A 24,575-nucleotide genomic window follows, 5' to 3' on the forward strand; every position below is an offset into this window, starting at 1 on the left:
TTCTGGATACCTGACTCCAGGACTCTCAGCGGGATTTGGTGGTGGGACAGGACTGGGGACTGCAGGTTCAGGTTGCTCAAACAGGGAAAGCTGAGCAGGAAATTCCTGGTACTCACCTTTTCCTGTGTTTGCCTGTCCAAGACTGGGCTCTCCAGCATTTTTAAAATGTAGTGTTTATTCTCTTCTTAGAATCAAATATCAACATTGTTTTTCAGCCTGCTTTGTACATGCACAAATGGGAATTTTATTGTATATTGTTCTGTTGATATCTTTTCACATTAAGCATTCAAGATTTTTACATTTTATATAAGAAAAAGTAAAAACTTGTTTCTGTTTGTTTTTTTCTCTACTTCTCATATCATCTTGGGTAAAACAGTAGATATGTCTATATGTTTAGTCAATAGTCAAATATTTTCTTCTAATTAATACTAAGAATTACAGAGAGGATAAATCATTCCAAATTTTACCTCCACATTTATATCAAATTCAGCTATTTGTTTTAATAGATGTGAGAGTTTCCAAAATAAAAATCTGTTGCAACAGATTGATGTTTAAGCACACTATTATTATGCCAATAACTTCTAATAAGAATTAATTTTTTTAGAGAAAAATTGATGGCATTTTTTGTCTTAAATTAAAAGATGGTGAAATTTATATCTGGAGTGTTAAACTGTGAGTTCACAATGGAAATGTAGCACAGACATGAAAAACAAGGTGAAAACCGATGCTCAGTGAAAAATTTCACCATTTCTTTAGACTAACTTCATCTAGACACTTACATTTAAAGAAAAGGAGAAAAGTTCTATTGATTTTAATATGTATTAGATGCTATGACTTTTGTCCTTATAAATAATTTCAATCATTTACTATAAAGGCAATTTTCCCCTATATATATTTTTTGGTTTGGACTAAACTGGATCTTATATCAATATAAACATTTCAAAATAGGAAAAAAACTATGCTTAAATTGTGTCTGCCCAAAGATGGCAAAACTTCCTTATGGTTTTGTTTTGGTTTGTCACTCTGTTGTGAGATGATTTTTTTTAATGTTGGCAAGACATTCTACAATATTTTAAGTCCCCTGCCTCAGCTTTCTAAGAAGCTGAAATCACAGGCACATTTCATAATGCTTAACTAAGGCTTTTAAATCACTATTGTGACTACAGCTGTTATTTAATACTATGAACCGAAAACATTTAGCATTCACACACACACATATATATATATATATATATATATATATATATATATAATACATACATATATGTATCTACATGCATATATGTATCTATATATATATAATATGAAAAAATTTAAAGTGTCTTGGCTATAGAATCAATCAGCATGTTCTACAAAAGACAGGTTTATCCTATCCCAAATAATACTTAGTTATTATTTCACTGAATTTATAAATAACTGAAACAATCTGACACAATAAAGGAAAACTTAAAGCTAAAAACTTGCCCTTGAAGCAAACTGAGACCATGATGTTGCTGGAATCCTGGCTTGCTGGTCTGGGTCCATGACCCTTACTGCAGCTGGGGTCTGTGTTGATTTCTATGACCTGTGTTTCCACATAGAGCCATGTTGACTTCTACAGTCTATGCTTCCACTGGGGTCCATGTTCATGTCCTATGCCTGTGCTGCCACTATTGCCATACCAATTTTAGTGACATGTTTTGGCACCTAAAACCATGATGTCCAGATATGCTGCAACTGGTGCTATGTCTGGTTCCATGGTCATACTACAACAGGGGTCTGTGTTAATATCTGAGGCCTGTGTTACCACCAAAGGCCATGGAAATACCCATGGTCTGCTCTTCAGATTGAAGCCATGTTGATGATGGAGCTGGTCCCACCTCTCTTAGGCTGCCACAAATGGGACAGCTGGCAATGCCTTTCACCAGCAGACTGTGTAGTGGTGTTGTCCCAGGGAAACTAGCCTCTCCTCTCATAGGAGGAGGGGACATCCAGTCCAGATCCAAGATGACCAACTCAGCTACTAATAGGCCTAGATTCAGAGTCTTGAGTTGGCCCACCCAATCATGTACCCCAACTCTGAGTTGCTGGTGTGTGTGAAGGCCCATCCTTTGGAACCATAGCTACAGGATCTCTATGATTCTGGACAACATATATGAAAGGAGTCTCAGTTAGGGTACAGAACTGATGGTGTAGCAGAAACCAAAGGCCTTGAACCAGATCAACAACTCATTACAATGAATATTTGCAAGTAAAGCTATTTGGGTAAAAGGGTATAATGTATGGCACCTTGAAATTCCCAATGCCCAATGCCACTATAACAAATGAACCTTACAGAGGGCTGATTTCCAAAATATACAAAGAAATAAAGATGCTAATCACCAAAACACCAACTAATCCAATAAAAATGTGGGGTACAGCATGTACAGCCACATTGGAAATCATTATGGTGGGTCCTTAGGAAAATGGGATTCAGTCTACCACAAGATCCAGCAATTCCACTCTTTGGCATATACCCAAAAGATACACATACAACAAGTTCATCTGTTCAAACATGTACATAGCAGCATGATTTGTAATAGCCAGAAGCTGGAAGCAGCCTAGATGCCCCTCAACTGAAGAATGGATGAAGAAAATGTGGTACATTTACAAAATGGAGTACTATTGTAGAAAAGAAAATGAAACAATGGAGTCTTGAAATTTGCAGGTAAATGGATGGAACTAGAAGAAACCATTCTTAGTGAGGCAACCCAGTCACAAAAAGACAATGATGGTATGTACTCAATCATATATGGATTTTAGACATAGAGCAAAGGATTACCAGACTACAATCCATAGCACTGGAGAAGCTAGGAATCAGGGAAGACCCTAAGAGGGACATACATGGTCCCCTTAAAAAGGAGAAAGGGACAAGATCTCCTGACCTAATTGGGAGCATGGGGGAGAAGTGGGAGCTGGAAGAAAAAGAAGGGGAGGAAAGGATGATAGAGAAGAACATGAGAGTGAAGAAAGTTTTACTCAGGGGAAGAATAGAGAGCAAGAACAGAGACACCATCTTAGAGGGAGCTGTTATAGGTTTAAAGACATTACAGGCACTAGGGAAATGTCCAGAGATTGACAAGTTTGACCCCCAACTAACAATCTAAGCAATATTTGAGAGGCTACCTTAAATGTCCTTCTCCCATAATGAGACTGATGACTACCTTATATCCCATCCTAGAGCCTTCACCCAGTAGCTGATGGAAGTAGAAGTTGATACCCACAGCTAAACACTGAGGTGAACTTTGGAATCCAGCTGCAGAGAGGGAGGAGTGATGAACAAAGGTGTGAAGACCAGGCTAGAGAAACAGAAACAGCTGACCTGAACAAGGGGGAGCTCATGCACACACGACTCATAGCTGGGAAACCAGCATAGGACTCTTTCACACCCTGTGAACAAGGATGTTAGTTTGGAGATCTGGGCAATCTATGGGGCCTCTGATAGTGGATCAGTATTTATTCCTAGTACACATATTGACTTTGGGAGCCCACTCCACATAGAGGGAAACTCCTTTAGCCTAGACACACGGGGGAGGGTCTAGGTCCTGCTCCAAATAAGACAGACTCTGAAGATCCCCATGGAAGGCCTCACTCTACCTGGGGAGCAGAAAGTGGTTGAGATAACAGGTTGAGGGGTAGGGCAGGAAAGAAGGGAGAGGCAACTGGGACTGACATGTAAAAGAAACTTGTTTTTAATTTGAATTTTTTCTAATTACAATTATAAAAATAAAAAAGAATATAAAAGTAAAAAAGAAAATATTGTGGAATGAAAACAGGGATAGTAAATTTATCAATATTTGCATGATTGTTTAGTGATTCTTGGATAATGACAATGATAATATCAACAAACTGCAAGTTTTCTATTTCTTTTTTCTATCTAGCTAGCTATTTACCTATTTATCTATCATCTTTGCTAATGTATTCATATTTTTACTATGGTCCATTTGTTAATATAATACAAATGTAACTTAGTTGGCATATGACACTATTTCCAATACATTGCTTGTTATTGGTGTATGATGGTGTGATTTCAAATATCTCATAATTTTGTATAATCATCAGAATCCTGGACACAGAATTATTCAAATCCTGCTAAAATGTATTTTGTTCTACTCCACAGTCATAAATCCCCTAACTCATAGCTGCAGATAACCAATGCTCTATTCTCTATAACTGTAATTTTATGTTTTCTACAGTGTAATATAATTGCAATCAGATAATAAAACAGTTTGAAAATGGCCTTCCATACTTAGCATATTTCATTTAAAATTCATTCATGTTGCTATGTGTGTCACCATTTTGCAGTGTTTTAAATATTGGGTTGTATGTCATTGCATCACAATAGATTACATAGCAACAAGAATAAGAACATTTTGAACATTTTCTCCCAATTTTGGTGACCAGGAAAATTCTACTATAAATACCAACAGCCCAATTTCTGATTGAGTATAAATGTGCATTCACTGCATGGAATTGCTCTTGTTGCAAGGGTACTTGTGGATTTACTTGAGTAAAACAACACTAGGCTGCTTTCCACAGTAGCTGAAATAATTGGCATCATTAATTGGTAGATATTCTAACTGCCACATGTTCTCAACAGCACTTGGCATTTCCATAACATTATGTTTTAAGTGCTATATTTTAACCATTGTGAACATCACTATTTTTATAGCATTGTGACTTTAATGTGTACTTTATTAATCACTAATTTGTCTTGATCTACCTGCATATGGTCTTAAGTAAAGTGCCTATTCACATGAATAACATGGTTTATCAAATCTTGAGGGACCGAAAATTCAAGTTAATAAAAGTTTAAAAACTTAGGCTCTGAAAAGGGAACATCAAATGATAAAGGAAAATTTAACTCTTTAAATCAGGAGTGCCATCACTGGCACCTGATCCCCTGCTCTCCGAGAAGGAGAGGTAACTGTTCACCACTCCTTTGTTAATTGCTTGTCATAAAGATCCCCCAACCTGGGATAACTGACAGACCCCGTGACTCTGTAACCCTGCAAACCCATGCCCTGTCTTATCTCAGTCAAATGTATCTCCCATAAAATATATAGTTATTGACTAACTCTGTACTTTGTATGACCTTAAGTAACCATGGAAACTCTGTAATTTGTAGCCTTCAACCTTATGGTCTGCCCCTTTAAAAGCTTCTCTTTTTGGCTGGTTGGCATCTCATTTGCCCACCATGCAGTGAGATCCTAGCTGGCCAGCTTGAAATAAAAAGAAACCTTTTGCTTTTGCATCAGAGTGTTGATTCCTTGGGTTAGTCTCTGGGCTCCTCCGCAAACCTGACAGAACAATCTTATATTTCCAGGTTGGGAAGATTTTCTTGGATTTATAAATTTGTCTTACATCATTTTGAGACTAACATTGTTAAGTCTAGCATTTTGTCAGAATATTTGTTTCTTGTTGTTATTACTTATTTTTACAATTTTATTTTTTTTATTTTTGGGATTACAATATAATTACATCATTTCTCCCTTCATTTTCCTCCCTCCAAATTCTCCTGTATAAGCCTTCCTGCTCATCCAAATTCATGGCCACATTTTAATTATTCATTACTATATGAATATATATGTATATACCTATATATTCTTAAATATAATGTTATAACATGAATTACTGTTAGTCTTTTTAGTAAGTTTCTTCAAATATATTTTTGTAACTTCTTCTATGTCTTCAGATTTTATGATCAAACACAGGGCCATTTTCTATTGCCATCAGTACTCTATTTTTGAGCCACTTGGTGACTGTAAAAATTCTCTTATTTTTACGGTTTATTTTTAATTTCCAGTGCAAATATTCTAGTTATTGGCCAATTATCTGTAATTCTATTCACTATAGTTATATGTGTGATTCATTAATGGAGTATGATTATAATAGATGCTTAAGAGTTTCTCTAAGACTCAGCATCCTATTGACATCTCCTAATGTCCTGTATTGTATTTTATGGTCTGTTAATGGCTCGTCGTAAGACTTGGTATTTGTGAGGCAGGAGAACTCTGCCAATGAGCTAAATCCCAAGATCCTTATTTAATTTTCATGCCCATTAGATTTTCTTTTTGTTTATTAATTATTGCCAGTATGCGTGTGCTTGCGCGCGCGTGTGTGTAGGTGTGTGTGTGTGTGTGTGTGTTTGTGTGTGTGTGTGTGTCTGTGTGTGTTTGTGTGTGTGTGTGTGTCTGTGTGTGTTTGTGTGTGTGTGTGTGTGTGTGTGTGTGTGTGTGTGTGTGTGTGTGTGTGTTGAGGGGATAGTTGTGCAGGTCTAAGTGTGTCTGTGGAAGTTAGAGTACACATTACTTCAGCATTATTGGGGAACCCAGAGGATAACTAGGGAACCCTGATTCCACATAGTTCTCCTGTCTGAGTCTCATCCCACAGTAGGTAACTTCTTTTCTCTTTTTTTTCTGTTTTCAATTTTATTTTCTCTATTCTTTGTTCAGCTCACATTTGCATTTCAAATTCCTTTGCCTGCCATTTTACTTTTCACAGGCTCTTTTTGTTTGTTTTTTATAAATTACTTAGTAAGAGGAGTTCTCTGTACATATTCTTTCTTAATGAATAAGAAAGCTTCCTGCACCAATAATTTTTAAGATTCTAAGAGTCCCATGGACCATTATGAATTACATAAGACAGACATGTTTATGAGGGACAAGGGAAAAAAGCATTATTTTCAGCGTTTAGGGAAAGAACATTCTGTACACCTAATTAGAGTTTCAGAATTCAATTACTTGAAGGAAAATAGAAACTCTTTTTCTTGGAAATTGCATTAGAGTCCTCTTTCATAGGAACAGGTACAAAAAGTATCAAATCATTTAGCAAGAGATGGTGAGAAATGGAAGTAGGGAAGCAGGAAAGGTATTACAAAATTAGGAAGTGGAATATTTAAGAAATTATTTTATTTTTATTACATCCAGTCTTATATTGTATCAAGAATGTATGCATGCAGTTTGTTATTTATGTTTTCTCCACATTAATGGAGTGTAGATGTTAAATAATTGGTCCAGATCAATATCAGCAAGTTTTAAAATAACAACAATATATGATAACTAAATACTTAAAAATATAAATTATGACTATCTAGCTAAATTAAAAACATATACTTTATATAAGAAACTGTTGACTTTGAAGATAGGCAATTTTACTTCAGGATTAGAAACTGTCTTAGATCAGCCAAGGGAAAATAGTTATATGTTTGTAATCAGTGAGGAATTTATTTCAAAATTCATCGAACATGAAAACCTCTAAAAGTCAAAATATTCTAGGATTCCATACTCCAAAATGGTTAGTTAGTAACCTGTCAGATGCCTCTGAGTTCTGTATACAACAGCTGATCTCAGGATAAGGAGCCATTGAGCTGATTCAAATAGGATCATGTTTTAATTTCCCCTCTGGACTGACTGTGTTAATAGTAGTATAAGAGAATTAAATTGAAAATATAAACCTCATTAAGATGCATAAAAATGTCACAGAAATTGAAAAAGCTGCAGAAATAGAAGAAAACTTTCATATTCTAAAAAATACTGTGGTTACAAAAATTGGACAAGAATTTGAGAAAAGGGTAAAGGACTTTGAATGCAGAGAACATAGGAATATATTACCGGTAGGTAACTGGGACTGTTATGGAGAGGAAAGAGTTATGTATCAATTTCAGATGTTGCTCAATCTGTGAAACAAGTAAATAAATATGAGATGTAGTCAACATTTTACAAAGGTAAATGGGATAAAAATGGTATCCATAAAAACTAAGCATCATAAGAAAATGTGTGATAAGATACAATGAAAGAAGTTGAAATGATTGTAAGCCACAAAATTTGTGAGGGACAAATCCAATAATTGAGATTCCCAAACCAAGCATTAAGTTCTGAATTAACATACAGACAAGCAATTCTAAATGGATGGACTCAGCAGCAGATTTGTGTATATAAAATGTATATGAGTTTGAGGAAGCAAGGGAATTAGAAGAAAGGCTACATGGAGAAAAGGAAGTGGGAAATAATGCAATTGTATTTTGATTTTTAAATTTCCTTGTTTATTATTTCCATTCTTGTTGATTTCACGTGTAAGTAATGATGGTGTTGAGATTTTATGCCTGTAATTTCTGAAGTTCTAAGAATAAACAATCACATTGTGAACTCCCTGATTCTCTGACTTAGAGTCTTTCTGCCCTCTCTTGAGAAACGTATTTCTGACCTTTAAGTGTTAGCGTTTTTTCCTCAGATTTCCCATTGTGACTGGGCTCTAAAATCTGCACCAGGTAAAGTTCAAGGTGCTTACATCCTACCCAAAAATCTACCGGCAACTAATCAATGCTAAGAATGGAAGAAATATCTTCCCCAGGGAAAAACACAACAATTGGCTATCCAATATCAAATCAGCATCTCTGCAAACATATTACACAAGTAATATTGTGCAATCTGAGGAGGTCATATGAATTTATTTATGAATGTACATATATGTGTATGTATATATGTAACAATAAATGTTATAAGAGACCAGGAATTTGCAAGAAAGCTGTGCCACATCATTGTCATGAATCTAGACTAGAGCTTTTTAAGATGTTCTTATTAAAGGAGACTAAGACAGTAGTCATAGGCTCTTTCTGTGTCACTTCTTACAACTTCATGTGAGTATACAATTAAACAGATCATTTTCAAGTTAAAAAGAAAGAATGAAAGGAAGAAAGAAAGGCAGAAAGGAAGAGAAAAATTCTGTATAAAGGAATGTTTGCAGGGAGTAAAGGGAAGGGAAATGATGCAATTATCTTATTCTAAAAATTAATTAAATAATAAAGATGTTTGCATCATTATAAATGCAGGATGAGATCTCCCTGCATTTTTGGAGAAGGATCCAGAATAAGGAGGTTAAATGTGAGTCATCATTATAGCTCTTTGGTAGTGACATTTTCAGCCTGAAAGAGCCACAGCATATATTTCTCTCACACAGCTTCATTGAGGCACTTGGGTCATGACTCCAGGGAGGCTTTGCTTGTAAGAACTGGGGAAAGGCAGAGATGGGTGTGTACTCTGAGTCTCATGATGTTGTCATTAATTATAATACTTCACTGAATTTTGTTCATATTTTATAGAACATATATCACTTTCAAAAGACAAGAATCCTAAGACACTTGTAACATTTTCTATTGGTCATTCTTTCAAATCATTCTTAATCACTTTCAGGCAACAGAATAACAATGACCTTGTCAACTTTTATTTTGAAAAACCCTTCAAATTTTGGTTACTCACTTAATTTTAGTGTGAAGAACTTTTGTTTTTAAACCATAATATAACTATATTTTCTATACAAAGACTTGGTCTTATCATATTTGAATAAGAAAGCCTGAATTCATGCTTTTATCCTGGCAAATAAACCACTAAAATTTGAACCACGAAAGCACAGTGAATTACTTCTCTCCAAATGAGGCAGCTGCTAAGTTAGTTTTGAATTCAGTATTACATGTAAACCAAGGTGCAATCATGTCCAATATGGATTTTCAGCAAAGTAAATGTTCACCACTGAATCAAGATTCGGTTCCATTTTAGAAATGACATTGGAGAGAGAAAAGAAAATTGTCTCCAAATGAGCCTATTCTTGATACTGTTCTAATGAAAGGATGAAAGATACATCCTTCTACCTGAGATGAATACAATATATGACTATCAAGCCAATTATTGCTGCTGGAGGATTCTGTCAACAAAATAGCTGAGCAGGAAGCAGTGTGATGATTTCTCCTGTAAGCATAGAGGAAATGATGAGTAATTTAAGGTACAGAATTATTTCATTTAAGAGGCTCCATGACTTTGCACTCCTTGGCTAAAAGTGCTGAAAGGGAATGCAGAAATGATTAATGCCATCCACTAACGCTTAAAGAGATGGATAGTAAGAAGCCAATTTTCAGAGATGAAAATTCAGTTGATTACATTTTCATTAGAAGGGGATGCTGAATATAGTACTATAGCATTTGGTACTTCAGACACTTGAAATAACTTCTATTTAAAGTAAAATGATATATATATATATATATATATAATATTATATGTGTGTGTGTGTGTGTGTGTGTGTGTGTGTGTGTGTGTGTGTGTGTGTCTGTGTGTGTCTGTGTCTGTGTGTGTCTCTCTCTGTATGTGTATTTATGTATGTATATGTATTACTATAAGCCCCCAACACTGTGTGCGTGTTCGTTTGTGCGTGTGTTTGTGTGTAGCAGTATTTGATACTGTTATAACACTTTTTTCTCCTGCGTACCAGGGTCTACATAAATAAAGCAATGAGAAATTACAGATTCAAGAATTACAATACACCCATAAATTCTGGAAAAGGAGCAGTGAGAATCACATTCCATAAATCTAGAAACTTGGATTTTAATGATAAAACTCCTATTGTTTCTTAGTATGTTATTTCTCTGTCCTTTATGAATTCATTTCAAAATGAGTAAAATAAGCTCTGCTAAATGTTGATGATGTGGAAACCATACAATATATATTTTAAATTATTTACCAACTTTTCCAGAACATAATGAGTTCTATCTAACACTGATTTTCTGACAAATACTTCATTGTTTGACTTCCGTTCTGATGAAGTATATGAAAATGTAAAATTCTCTCAGGTGAATAATGCATATGGAAACTTAGCTAATATACTGTTGTGGATCATAATTTTTTAAACTGTGTAAAGATCATACATCTGACACAGATACTGATTGATAACTAGTCATAGATTCACACCACAGCTCTGGCCTGATGTGTAATACAAGGTTGCTGAATGATTTTACACAGAATAGGACACATTTCATAGAACAAGTGGGCATATCTTTCCATAGGTCCTGCTACTCTTTTCCTTTAACAGGAAAGAAGAGTGATATAATAGAAGCCTTGTGAATGGTTTTTCCAATGACTGTCATGTTAAAAACAGCACTAAAAACACCAGCTTTATTAGGGATAAATAAGGATAAGCCAGGGAAGATGACCTATCTTGTAGCAGAAACCTCATCTCTTTATTACTATAAGAATGTTAGTTGATGATCATGAAACAAAATTAGAATGCTGACTAATACTTTGTCTTGTTCATTCAAGAAGAAATGCTTAAAATAATGTGTGGAATAGATCTTCTACATTGCAAAAGTAAGAGAGAGAGAGAGAGAGAGAGAGAGAGAGAGAGAGAGAGAGAGAGAGAGCTAAATGCTGAAAACATTTTTTTCTGATTTTGTAAGATATTTTAGACCCACCTCTATGCCTGAAAATTTTTCAGATAGGAATATTTTTGACTGAGACTGAGGATGTGGCAGCAAATACAACAGGTGATTTTACCAGATTCTGAGAAGCTGATTTTCAAAGTTACCTGAAGCATGTTATAACCTATTTACTACTCATGGTACACCTCATTCTGGGCTTTTCATCCCTCTTGGTACATCTGATTAAAAATGAAGCATTATAGCAGCATAGCAGCAGTAAGGAGGATGCTACTGGACCCTGACTGTATTTAGGGCAGATAAACACAGGGATATGCACACAGGGCACACTCAAACTTCCATTATGCAGCTTGAAGTTACTCTAGTCAAACCTCTACTCTGAGAGACAACCAAACTTTGGTGTACCTTCTGGTGGCATAAAACCATATTCTAGCCCAGTCTACAATTAGGATTCTTGAATAGGTCCAGAATTGCAGGAGAAACTGCTGTTTGTGCAAACAAACTTCTAACTATGCATGGTGTGTACTATTGTGAAAGAACCACGTAGGGAATTTAAATTATGGCACATTTGTAGGGTCCTATACTCCATAACCAAACACATAAGTTAAACATATATGTGTGTTCATAGTCTCAATAATGCAGCATCTAACAAATTTTATCCAAATTGAAAAACTTTTTATGCAATATATTCTAGTCACATTTTCCCCTCCCCCAACTCCAAGTGCGGAATTCTTAAATTTAGTAAGTCATTTCTTCTGAATGATGAGTTTCCAGACTGATTTCCTTCATTTCTCATGCTGTTTTTGCTGTCCTATTTTTATGTGCCTAATTTCTTTCAACCGGCATATTATTTTCATCCCTAGGGAGGAAAACACACAAGCTAAAGAGTATCTGTGTGTGGTATCAGAAGACATGACAGAAATAAACAACATTTAAAATGTGTAAAGTGCCTTGAAGTGAAGCATAATTCTCAGGAAAGAGGATACATATATGTGTACAACTACTTTCCCATAGAGAACTTTCAGCGTATATAGCGTCTTATTTGCTTATTCCCGCCCTCCATAAAGGTTGTAAGTTACCTCATGAATACTCAGATATTTATCTTTTTTCTAGAAAAATATACAATTTCAAGATTCACTAAAAGAAGGGCTTATTATAAATTTCATCAACATTTAAATAAAAATGCTTGTCAGAGCTGGAGAGATGCCCATTTGTTAAGACCATGTACCACTTAGGCACAGAACCTAAGTTTTGTTCCCAGCACCCCTGTCAGGCAGCTCACAAATTCCTGTAACTTCAACTGCCAATAATCTGATGCCTTCTTCTGAACTATATATGTATCAGCACTCATTCCTACACACACAAACACCTATACAGATAGTAAAAAATACATCTTCAATAAAAGTATCTATTTCAACCTTCTCCAGTTTGCAAAAGAAAGTGGGAATGATGGTACTCATTACTCCAAGTTCAAACCCAATCATGTCTTTATTCTGGTAGCATGTTTTCCATAATTATTAAATACTTACTGAGAATCTGCAGCAGGGAAATACTACTTGAGGCAAAAGCTTTTTGAGATGGGCAAATTGATTTATAAACTTCAGGCCTTCCTACAGGGCTTCAGTTGCTAAGCTTGGCCAGAGAACTAGGCAGCAAGAAAAGGGGAAATAGATAACCAATAGGCAAGAGAGAAGGCTTGCACAGTTTCTAAGCTAATCTAAAGATTCTCTTATAGATGTTCAGAGTGCCTCAATTAATAAGACAGCAGCCCCTTCATTTCAATATTGCTCAAAAATACATAAGTAGTAGCTAAATTTTGAGAGAAGTTTTTGTGCTGCCTAATTCCTAAGCTGTTTAGGTTGAGAAATAAACTTTGCCTGTTCATTCATAAACCTCTACTGATGGAAATAGGAGGTCATGAAATGAAAGTCCTGCTTCATGCAGGTCATAGCAAGAACAGAAACACTGTGGCTCTGCACTCTCCCCTTACTGGAAGCCAAATTTTGTGGAAGGATATGATCCCTCTCTCACTGCAGAAGATAATACTCTCCCAAACGTGTCAATGACAAAATGTTTTCCTCAAGCTTCATAGCATAACTAGAGGGCCGCCAAAACTGTTTTAAGCATTCTTTGCTGGAGATAGCTAACTTAACCACATGTAACCGGTCCTGTGGGGAAGGGAGTATTACAATTTAACAGCATCCTGTGGAGTCTACGTTGGAGGAAAGAAAAAATGCATAAGATGCCTTCTTTGGAAACCACAACTCAAATAAGCTGCCTTTTAAAGCTCTTCAGTTGGTTTTCACATGGTTTGAATAGAACTAGATTTATTGCTTTGTTCTTGTTTGATTAATAGCTCTCTCTCTCTCTCTCTCTCTCTCTCTCTCTCTCTCTCTCTCTCTCTCTCTCCCCCTTTCTCCTGAGCAATGCTATCAGGAGCCCAAATGACTCAACAGCAAGAAATATTTCAAAGCTAAGAATAAGAAGAAGCCATAAAGAATTCAGCTTAATTGTCTTCACAAATCTAATCTGACTGTTCTCATAATGCCTTCTTCCCTGGGTGCCTCTGCTTCAGACCTTTTGTGTCATGAGAAGAACAATTAACACAGACTTTAGAGTGCAGGTTATATATTGGAAATGAGACTTTCCCATTCTTGCAGGAGCTCAGAGAAAACAAAATTAGATGTTGATGTAGAGATTTTCCCGCAATAACCAGGTATCATCACCTGTTATGAGCCAATTTGAAAGCTGATGTTTTTCTCTTGAGGTTTTATCACTAAAAATTGAGCCAAGATCATGACACTGAGGGGAAAAAAGAAGTGATTTTTTTCACTACTTGACTTTCAGCAATGGCTCAAATGACTGTTTTAATGAGCGTTTAAGGGAGGGACTGAAAGTAGCTGGGGGAAAGTAGACTAGGCAGATTTCCCCCAAGGGATTTAGAAAATAGCTTTGACTAAAGTGCATGCTGCAGAATAATAAGTCCTTAAAATGTTACTAAATTGAAAACAGAAAATGATTAGCTGTGTTTGGGAAAATGGACACTTAAGTAAAACAAAAAATCTCATTCTGCTTTATATTTCTTATAATATTAAAAAGAGAATTTGTTATCAATTTTCTTGACAGGGAAATATATAAAGTGGAAAATTCTGCATGATGTAACTGCTCCTTTACTGAACTTTTTGCTGGGTATTTAATGTGTAAAGGATTGTCACTGTCTACACTGCAAAAGAGCTAGCATTTTCCACACTGTGTGGGTGATGTAATATTTCTATTTCTTGAATTAAAATTTATCATTATTTCCCTTCATCTTCCTTCCTATAGTCTTCTAGCCTTTCCTATGTATCCCCTGCTCTCTCTCTCTCTCTCTCTCTCTCTCTCTCTCTCTCTCTCTCTCTATTTGTCTGTGTGTGTTTGTGTCTGTGTTTGTCTCTATGTGTATGTCTGTAAGCCTGTGTGTACAGGGGTTATTCACATATTTGTCTGTTTCTAAGGACTCAGTCATTGTTCTCCAGTAAGAATTCTCAAAAAATATGAAAGTTCAGTATGTCTACATAGTTAAAACAAATTATCGATTTTCAAGTAGCTCAAACATTCACATATGACAAATCTTGGAACTGAGAATATGGTGTCCACATTTCCACTCTCCAGCAGTTAACATAAACACTGTATCCCAGAAGTTATCTCAGAGCAAAAGCTGGAATCAGTTCCACCCAATAACCTTCACCATTTTACTAAAGAGAATAAGGATTACTATGTGTGTGTTGTAAGGAAAAAATGTTTCTAATACTTTTCTTTCCAATTATGACTACTTGTGTGCCACATTTAAAAAATAAATACTTGATAAAGATATAAATACTTCCCCAAATTGCTAACCTAGTAAATGAAAATATTTTCCAAGATATTTGAATTGTGCAGCATGAACAATAGGTTGAATTCTCAAAGACCAGTGTCAAAAGTAAGACTGTATTATATCTTACCATTCTATACAACATTTATGTATCTGTTGTGTGATGTATTACTCTTTTGGGTGGGCTACCATCCTGTTCCCAAATAAGTCACACAAGGAAGCTTATTCTTAGTTATAGATAACTGGCTTTATCTTGACTTCTTTCTTGACAACTTTTCTTAAATTATCCCATCTATCTTTGACCTCAGGGCTTTTTAAAAATCTTTTTCTATTCCTGTATACCTTTTCTTTCCTTCTTACTTCATGTCTGGCTGTGTGGCTGTGTGGCTGGTCCCTGAAGACCTCTTCCTTCCACTCTTATTCCCAAATCCCTTTTTCTTCCAGATTTCTCCTCATATTTATCCTCTATGTCTGCCAGCCACCTGCTTATTTCCCCTCCTGGCTCCCTATTGGTCTTTTAGGTCTTTATTAGACAATAACGTGTTTTAGGCAGGCTCAATGACACAGCTTCACAGAGTTAAACAAATGCAACATAAACAAAAGTAACATATTTTTAAAAAGTACTCACCAACATGTATCCAATTATTATTTGTTTTAGGGATACACAAGGTTCAAGATTACACAGTCTACATATGTTTCAAATTTAAGGTTCTATCTCTTAGTACCTTACCCGTTCTTTCTTCCACATTCATGTAAACCTTAGATTTTTTTCAAATACATGTGGGGCATGAGATCTTATCATAGAGAAATGCCATAGAAAATAAGAAAGGGCAGGAGTTCTCAACATTCCTAATGCTGTGACCTATTAATACAATTACTCATGTTGTGGTGACACCCAATCATATTTTTTTCTACTTCATAACTATAAGTTTGCTACTGTTAATATTCATGATGTAAATATTAGATATGGGGTATATAATATATGAGACACCTGTGAAAGAATTGTTCAACCAGCAAAAGGATTGGGCATCCCACAATTTGAGAATCACTGGGAGGGAGATGCTCTGAATTCCATCTTCTTGAGGTTAATTGGAAAGGAGTGGGTGTTGTGTGTAACTTATACATAGAAAACGTGACTTTCTGCAATAGCCATTGCACTTACTTGTTTTTTGAGCATTGTATTTGCTTTTGCTCTGCTCCATATTTCCAGAAGCAGATAGTAAAGACACTGTATATAGAATTTTGTTGTCTTACCACTTTTAAACAGAAGAGACCATCCTAAATTATATCAACTCTATATAACACTGATAGTTTGCAGTTTGCAGTCACCACATTAGCAAGTTGTTGTTTAATTAAGAATCTGAAATAATAAAATAAGAAAGAAAAAAGTACAGCCAGTTTAAGAATCCCCAAGGTGCAAGTCCAACTCTAAGTGCACAAAATCTAACAAATATATACCTTCCAATTGTGAACATACCAGCTTTTTATTTAAACAGTGAGTTTATACTACTGGTATTTTGATTGTTGTCTTATTCAACTGCCCCCTTTTCTTCCAACTTGCTCCTATTTATCTGAACAAATAAAAAATAGTGTCAGAAAGTCACTGTGGGAAAATAAAACATCATTGAATAGTACAAGAGGGTGAGCTGGTCCAGGGATAAAATAGTCCTTTTCAGAGCATGCCATTCTCACAGCTATCTTCTTTGGTATCTTGTAGAGAGCAGATAATATCCCAGCTTGCCATGGAGACAGAAAACTAAAAGGCCAAAACTGAGCCCTCAGAAAGGAGCTGTTTTATTGATTTTGTTTCCTGAAATCCCATTTCTTTGAAAATGGTGAAGTTGGAGTTCTAAGAAGAAAGATGCCTTCAGTTTTATGTCCACTTAACGTATAAACCTTGGGAAGGAAGTAGGCATTGTGATAAACATTCCTAAGAAAGTATATATGGCTACGGAGGCAGAGGCAGGCAGATCTCTGTGAGTTCGAGGCCAGCCTGGTCTCCAGAGTGAGTGCCAGGATAGGCTCCAAAGCTACATAGAGAAACTCTGTCTGGAAAAATCAAAAAAGAAAAGAAAGTATGCATGGATCCACATTGTAGTAGAGTCCAGAGGAGTAGAATCTCCCTGTCCTGATTTCATGGTAAGTTGCATGATTTTAAGAATACATTGATGGTTCTGTGAAGATGGCCCAGTCAATGAAGATCATGTCAAGCAAGCTCTAAGTTTTCATGTCCAGAATCTACCTAAAAGTCTGGGTGTGGTAGCTTTTTTATGCAGTTCTGGGGAGGTAAATACAGGATAATCCTTGAGGTTTACTGGCCAAACAATGTAGCTGAATTGGTGAAATCCAGGATCAGTAATCTGATCATTTTGCAAGACCAGAATACTGGTTAAAAGGAAGTTGGAATAAGATATGGACATTTGGACACTTGTATGCAGCAGATCAAACTTTTGTCTTACACCATATAAAATTAATCTCAAAATAAGAGGACAACTTAGGAGAAAAGTTCTTTAATATAGATCTTGTCCAGTGGCTACTCATATGAAACATCAAGCACAGCTACTCATATGCAATATCATAAGCACAGGAAATAAAAGCATGAAGCATAATAATAATAATAATAATAATAATAATAATAATAATAATAATAATAAATAAAATATTAAAGGTTTCTTCACAGGAGGCTAACAAGAATGATGGTTCAGTGGGTAAAAGTGGCTCCAAATTCAATGACCTGAGGAACTTGGGTGGTTGAAAGAAAGAAGCAAATCTCAAAAGATTGTCTTTTAAATGTGTACCAATGTTCTTGCCCAAACTCTATACAGTGACTAAATAATTATGAAAATTTCCATACAGCAATGTGTCACAAATAAAATGGTCATGCAGATATTGGGAGAAAATTTTACATTGCATTTTTCTGAAAGGAAGTTTAATTTCATAATATTTAAAAGCTCACAGACTACATATAAGTATCAAAGTACACATTAGTACCCCAGGACAAAATTAACAATGGATAAAGTACTTTCCCCAAGAAGACAAAACCAAAACAAAACATGAAGAAACCAAAAGCACCAGTTAAAATAAGCCAACAGGTACATAAAGAGATGATTAACTATTAAAGATTGCAAATAAAACTCACAGTGATATATCACTTCACAGAAGATGGTGACATAAAGAGGATAAGGAAAATTGAGGGAGAATGTTGGTGGACTTAAGATGAAGCACGGTGGTAGAGTGTCTGCCTGGCCTGCATGATGTCCTGGGTTTAATCTTAAATGCTGCAAAAGTCAAATGAAAAAGAAATTCAAAGAAAGAGAACAAGTATTAAAGAATGTATGCAGATGGAAGACCTTTCACATTTGCAGTGGAAAATAATATAGTTACATAATGGAAAAGAGTGTGTATATTTCTCAAAAGTTATGTGATCCCCAAATCACATTTCTAGATATGCATTCCCAATAAGGGAATTCAAGCTTTTAAAAATAAATCTATCCTCCTTCTCAGTGCAGTGAAGATACAAAAAACAAATAACTTGATAGTCCATGAATGGGTGAAAAGAAAAGAAAATATGCATGTGTATATATATGCATATAATATATAGTGTTTGTATTATTTTTATGGGAAATGGGATATTACTGAACACAAAAATGAGGAAAGTCTTCTATTTATAAAACTGTGAATGAGCATGGAAGAAATAATTTTAAGTATATTAAGTCAAATAAAGAAGTATAAATGTTTCCTGTCTCAATTAACATGTGAAAAAATTTAAAATGTATCACTAAAGTGGAACAATTATTTCCAAAGGGTGTGGGGATTGGTGGAAGGAATAATAATTTGTTATTTTTAGGATTGAAAATTTGGTGTTAACATCTAGGAGATAATGGTTATATTAATTTAATAGTGACAATTGCAATATATTTGAATATTAAATAGCATCATTTTATACATAGACTATGATATTTTATTTTTCAATTAAATTTTTAAAAGAAAAATAAAATTAATATTCACAGCAGGGTTAAAGAGTAGAAGGAAGAGGAAAATAAGGTGAAAGGATTAAAGCGGTCAAAGGAGTAAAGCAATGTTTCACAGGTGCCTTCAAATGTATAGACATATATCATGAATCAATGGGTATAGGACTCCTCCAGAAACAAAATATATTATGCCCAAAAAAATCCAAGACGATTCAGAGTTCTAGACCCATTTTAGATATATTACCTAGAGAAAATTAAGGTAACAAATGGGTCAGGATTTAAGCTCTAATTTGTTGGTATAATCATCAAAGCTAATATGTGGAGTCCTTTATGTGGATTATTACCCTATCAACTTTAAATTATCACACTGCTCACTTTGGATCAGAGGCTTTCATTCAGGGACCAGCAGAGGCACTATGCTGATTAAATATATGTATATTTACAATATTGTGTTTGTTAAAAAGAACAACAAAACCAAAAACTGCATAGTCGATGAAATCTGTGTTTTTGGTGATTGGCAAATTCTCAGAAAATTCAATAGTCTTGGTAAAAATCAAAGAAACTCTCAGCTCTCTGGGTTGTTATTAAATGCAGGGGTTTAATACTGTACAAAAATTGATTTGCCACTGCTATGGAAGCCAGGAAATCTAAAATCTCGAAGTGTCAAACACTTTGATCACATGGTATTTTTCTGAAGAAGATATTAACAATTGTCCAGCCATGCCAAATAAGGCACCAATGATAGAGCCCAGGAATAGTGCCACTCTGCTTGTTAACATGGCAGAGAAAGAACTTCTGTCTGTGGTGTTTGTGTATGTGTATGTGTCCACATGGCTATGTATGTAGACACACCAGAGTTAGTTGTTATATATTTTTTGATAGTGTCTCTAACTGTACCCTGATCTGACTCATTGGCCACACTTGCTTGCCAGACAGTCCTCAGGCTCCTCCTAGCTCTGCCACATGAAACTAGAATTATAAGCATGTGTTGACCATGTTGGGGCTCTTTAATCAATCCTCATGCATTTTCAGAAAGCACTCTAACCATTGATCCAGATCACTGGTCCTTATGACTCTTTATAAGACTATTATATCCTCTGTATGCATTATGGTGACTCTAAACTCATGGTCTACTTTTCTCCTAAATCCCCATTTCCAAATGCTATCCTATTTGGTTCTAGGACACTATTGCTCTTTCATTTTGGATAATTTATCGAAAGGAGTAAAAAGGGGTTAATTTTTATTGTGAATATATTCTTTGCGTCCCATTTTAATTCTTCTACATTCCACGTGTTTATTTATTGGTTTAGATCAACAGTAAGCATATTATTGACATGAATGAGTTTTGTCTTATTTGTTTGCTGTATTTACAAACACAGGTCCTTTATGAAATTAATTACTGAATTTATTTTTCTTCTGGGTATAAATCTCTCTAATATGGAGCTTCTGAATAACTAATACCACTGTGCAGATGGTCATCATAAGTAGTGTCTTATCTACATTACTATTAATGGAACTAATCATATTTTCTACCCAAATGATAAGCTCATTAAGTAAATGATGACTTCACTAATTGCATCTCTCCTTGGGTAAATTTCAACATGGATATTGATTCCACAATGGTGGGTTAGGTAAATGGTCATGGGGAGCCTTGACTTTAAACCATACATGTGCCTACTATTAATCTGATGAAACAGCATTTGCTTTAGTTATATCCATTTCTTAAGGATAAAATTCTAATTCATGACACATAGGAACTATTTAGTCAACTTCGCTAGAGAAATTTCTTAGAAAAGAGCATTAGTGAATAAACAAATGAAGTGCTATTCTAATATGAGTCATTGTGATCGTCTCCTTTGAGTAATGAATGCATTTGGAATGCATCAATAAATGAATAAACATTGAATGTTTGCAAACATCTTCCCTGTGTAACTTGACAAGTGTCTAGAGAGCAGCTATTGTGATGTTGATGATGCCTCAGCCTGTCATTTATCACCAACTAAGCAGGACTTCACGGTGATTCAACATCCTTAATTCTGTAAGACAAAGCATATTCGGGGGAAAATCATGTTTTCCTTAATTTAGTTTAAGCATAATTAAGTCATGTACCATAAGGTACTAGAAATAAATTCTTCATAATACAGATTAAATTCTGTCAGTTGACATACAATACATCACACTTCAAATTTTTCCAAATGTGGTAACAACCCCTGCCAGTGTCTTTGCTTGGTCCTTTATCCCATAAAAATTTCAGGTTACCTGAACTAATACATCTTTATCTTGAAAAATAATTTTGAGATGTGATTTAAGATTTTAAACATTTAATTTAATTTTATTTTAGGCTAGTTAATTTGGGCACTATTCAATAAATATACACACAATATGTTCAGATCCAACAAAATTTACTTCCTTTCTAAGGAGACATAAATACATACTATATAATTAATGTATATACAATATCTTGTTTTTCCTACTGCACTGCTGGAGGTTAAAGGGAAAATGTATTTTCTAGAAAGATAGTAATTGTATCAGTAAGATAAAGAAAAAAAAACCCAAACATTTATGTTAATAATTTTAAGCATTGAAATTTATGCTATATTTTTCTTAGTTTTTTATTTTGTTTTGCTATTTAAAGACTTGGTGATAATGAACCTGTTAGAGCACTAAAATGGCATTTTTGGTGCCTACAATGTCTAAGTAGGCACATAGTCACACAAACTAGAGACAACTCTTACCCTAGAGAGCAAATATACCAAAATGGTTTCCTTGAAACACCACAGATTTAATGTCAGAAAAGCAATCACCTGTAAATTCCAAGATTGTGTTATATTTGGAACTGGTAACATACCCGAGTAAGTCCATCGATCCGAGAGTCCTTGGAAACCCCAGCTCTGGTTTGAGTGATGGGAAAGGAAGACAGTATCAGAATTAGTAGAGCATGGACAGAGCTCCAATATCTCACTGATGTTCTTGGTTGATTTTATGATAGTTAATGTTGCAATTTTAGAAAACTGCAGAACTAGATAATTTTCTTTGATACCATCCCATTTTATCAAGCCTTTTCCCACTATCCTATGAACTTCTAATGGACTCCATTATTGGGTTAATCTCTCCACTGTTGTACAAAATGACAGAGTTGGGGCTGTTAGATGGCTCTCTGCATCCACCAAGCCTCTTATTCTCCTACAGGTCAGGCCATAATATCAGTAAAGGAAATTATAGGTTAATATTACATTTCGAACTTGCTGAGAGTCTACTTGGTGAGAACTTGTTGAAACTAAAAGTGAATTTGGAGACAAGAGTCCCACAAGAAATGTGCCCCAAATGTGAAGTCTTTTTAACTGATTTTCACGGAACAAAAGCAGCGAGAACACAGGGATGGATCAGAGAACTCAAGGTAATTACAAACTGAAAATTTCCCAGTATTGTGTATCCATAGAGAGTTTTCCATCCCAGATTAAGCACAGCACAACTGATTAGTTTAGCAAAGCTAAAAGGAACAATTACCCCTTCACTTTAATTGGGGAAACACCAGCTTAATAGAACATGTAAGCCTCAAAAAAAAAAAAGCCACAAGGACAAATATAAGCATAATAACTGATCATGTTAAATGCAAATGAGTATACTCACATATCCAAAGTTTTACCACATCCAGACTGGTCTTATTTCATTAAGATAGGCAGTGGAATAATTAGATCAAAACAAGATGATAAAACCATGAGCTGTAAATGGCCAAGAAGGGAGGAAGGTTTTCCCAAGGACTTCCTAATCAATAGATACAATTTAACATCCACTTTAAAACCTGTATGAAATTCAACTAATAGTCTTGTTCAGCATTACCTTGAGTCAGTTTCCTTCTTACTACTATAAAAATAATTCAATTAATAGGGATTGTAATCTCTGAATAAACTCCAGGATTCAAAGTTTGCAAAGCAGTTTCTAGCAGAACAAAGAAGACATGCATACTGCTGCATTATTTTTTAATGTTTATGGATAATGATTAGTAAATGGCCTATTCAAGGCCCATGATCAGCTCAGACAGAAGAATTAATAATTGGTACTTTGTAGGACAAATCTTTCTGTAGTCATTTGTGGGTTGTGAAGAAACTATAAGAAATTTTCACATCACAGACTTTTGCTTAGGGAGGAGCATATAATGAAGAAGTGTGTGGGAAAAATGATAAAGAATAAATTATTGGAGGAAAGGTTCTGTAAGAACAAAGCACAGAATAAACAGAATGCCTTGCTCATGAAGGTAGATCTCCAGTAAACATCCTTGATTTCTCAAACTCTAGTAAAGAGGCTGGAAAGATCTATCATAGATTAGATGGTTATTTTGGTTGGTTTAAACTTTAAAATGTGATTGATAACTGCATTAAAATTCACATGGCCAAGACCAATCTTAGAAAATCTTTCTCAAACATTTAAGGCCAAAGGTACTTTACACATGGCCCCTCCACAAAGAAAACACAAATCTCATTAGTAATAAATGACTAAATTTATCCCAACATTTGGCTTGGGCTTTATTTCACAGCTATATTTAGTACAAACTATTATGGAAACAGGGTTTAATCTTAACTAAACCAATAAATTTAAGAAAAATAACTTGTATGTATACTCACAGACCTAAGATCGTAAATTCACATGGCTAAATCTTGAACCAGTAACCTAATTTAAAGCTTGTTTATTGTGTTAGTGTGCATGATCGCTAGAGGACTGTGCATTTGGGGCACTGTTAAGACACCAAAATGGCCCAGTGGAATCATATTCACAGCACAAATGAAAGACTTTGAATCCTCTCACCAACCAGTTAAAATGTAGTAATACCAAGTTTCTTTTCTTCTTTAACCTTCCCTTTTTATTTCACTCAATGAACCAAAATATACCTAGTCTTCATTGGATATGAGCCCTATACCAGAAAATATGTCTACTTTCCTAATTTTTAACACCTAATGAATATTCAATGTCTGTTCTTTCTTCTTTAAAGATATTAATAGTGTTTTTAAAAATGTGAATTTCTAGATTTGCATGTTTTTATTTAAGGTTAAGGGTGTCATATTTTAAATAATCATCTTATTTTGCATCTTATTTATATGCACATTTAGAATCCTTTTTTTTTGGTAATTTTAATGTTTGAATTGGGTCCCAAGAACAGTGTTGATGTGCTATGTCTTCCATAGTGGAGGAAGTCTATGCTGTGTATTGCAAAGGTAAAGCATACTAGATAAGACTCATTCAGGCACAAATCATGGTACTTAAGACTACAAGGTCAGATAAGTCAGTTGAAAATATAGATATACTTAAAGAGAATTCTTCCTAATCCACTATATGATGGCAGTTGAGGAAATGCCAAAATATGTATAATATACTTACACGATGTAAAAGATAGAAAATTGGTACTTTTTTGAGTTTACTTATAACAGATAAATAATTGTGTAGTGTTTTTCAGAGGAAAAAAAAATTATCCATCTTTGATGGAAGTTGGTATAGACACAAGATGTCCTAAAGGGGGGGACTATTATTCTCTAGGGAAGCT

This window comes from Cricetulus griseus, chromosome 3 (genome assembly GCF_003668045.3).
Source record: "Cricetulus griseus strain 17A/GY chromosome 3, alternate assembly CriGri-PICRH-1.0, whole genome shotgun sequence".
Lineage (NCBI taxonomy): Eukaryota > Metazoa > Chordata > Mammalia > Rodentia > Cricetidae > Cricetulus > Cricetulus griseus.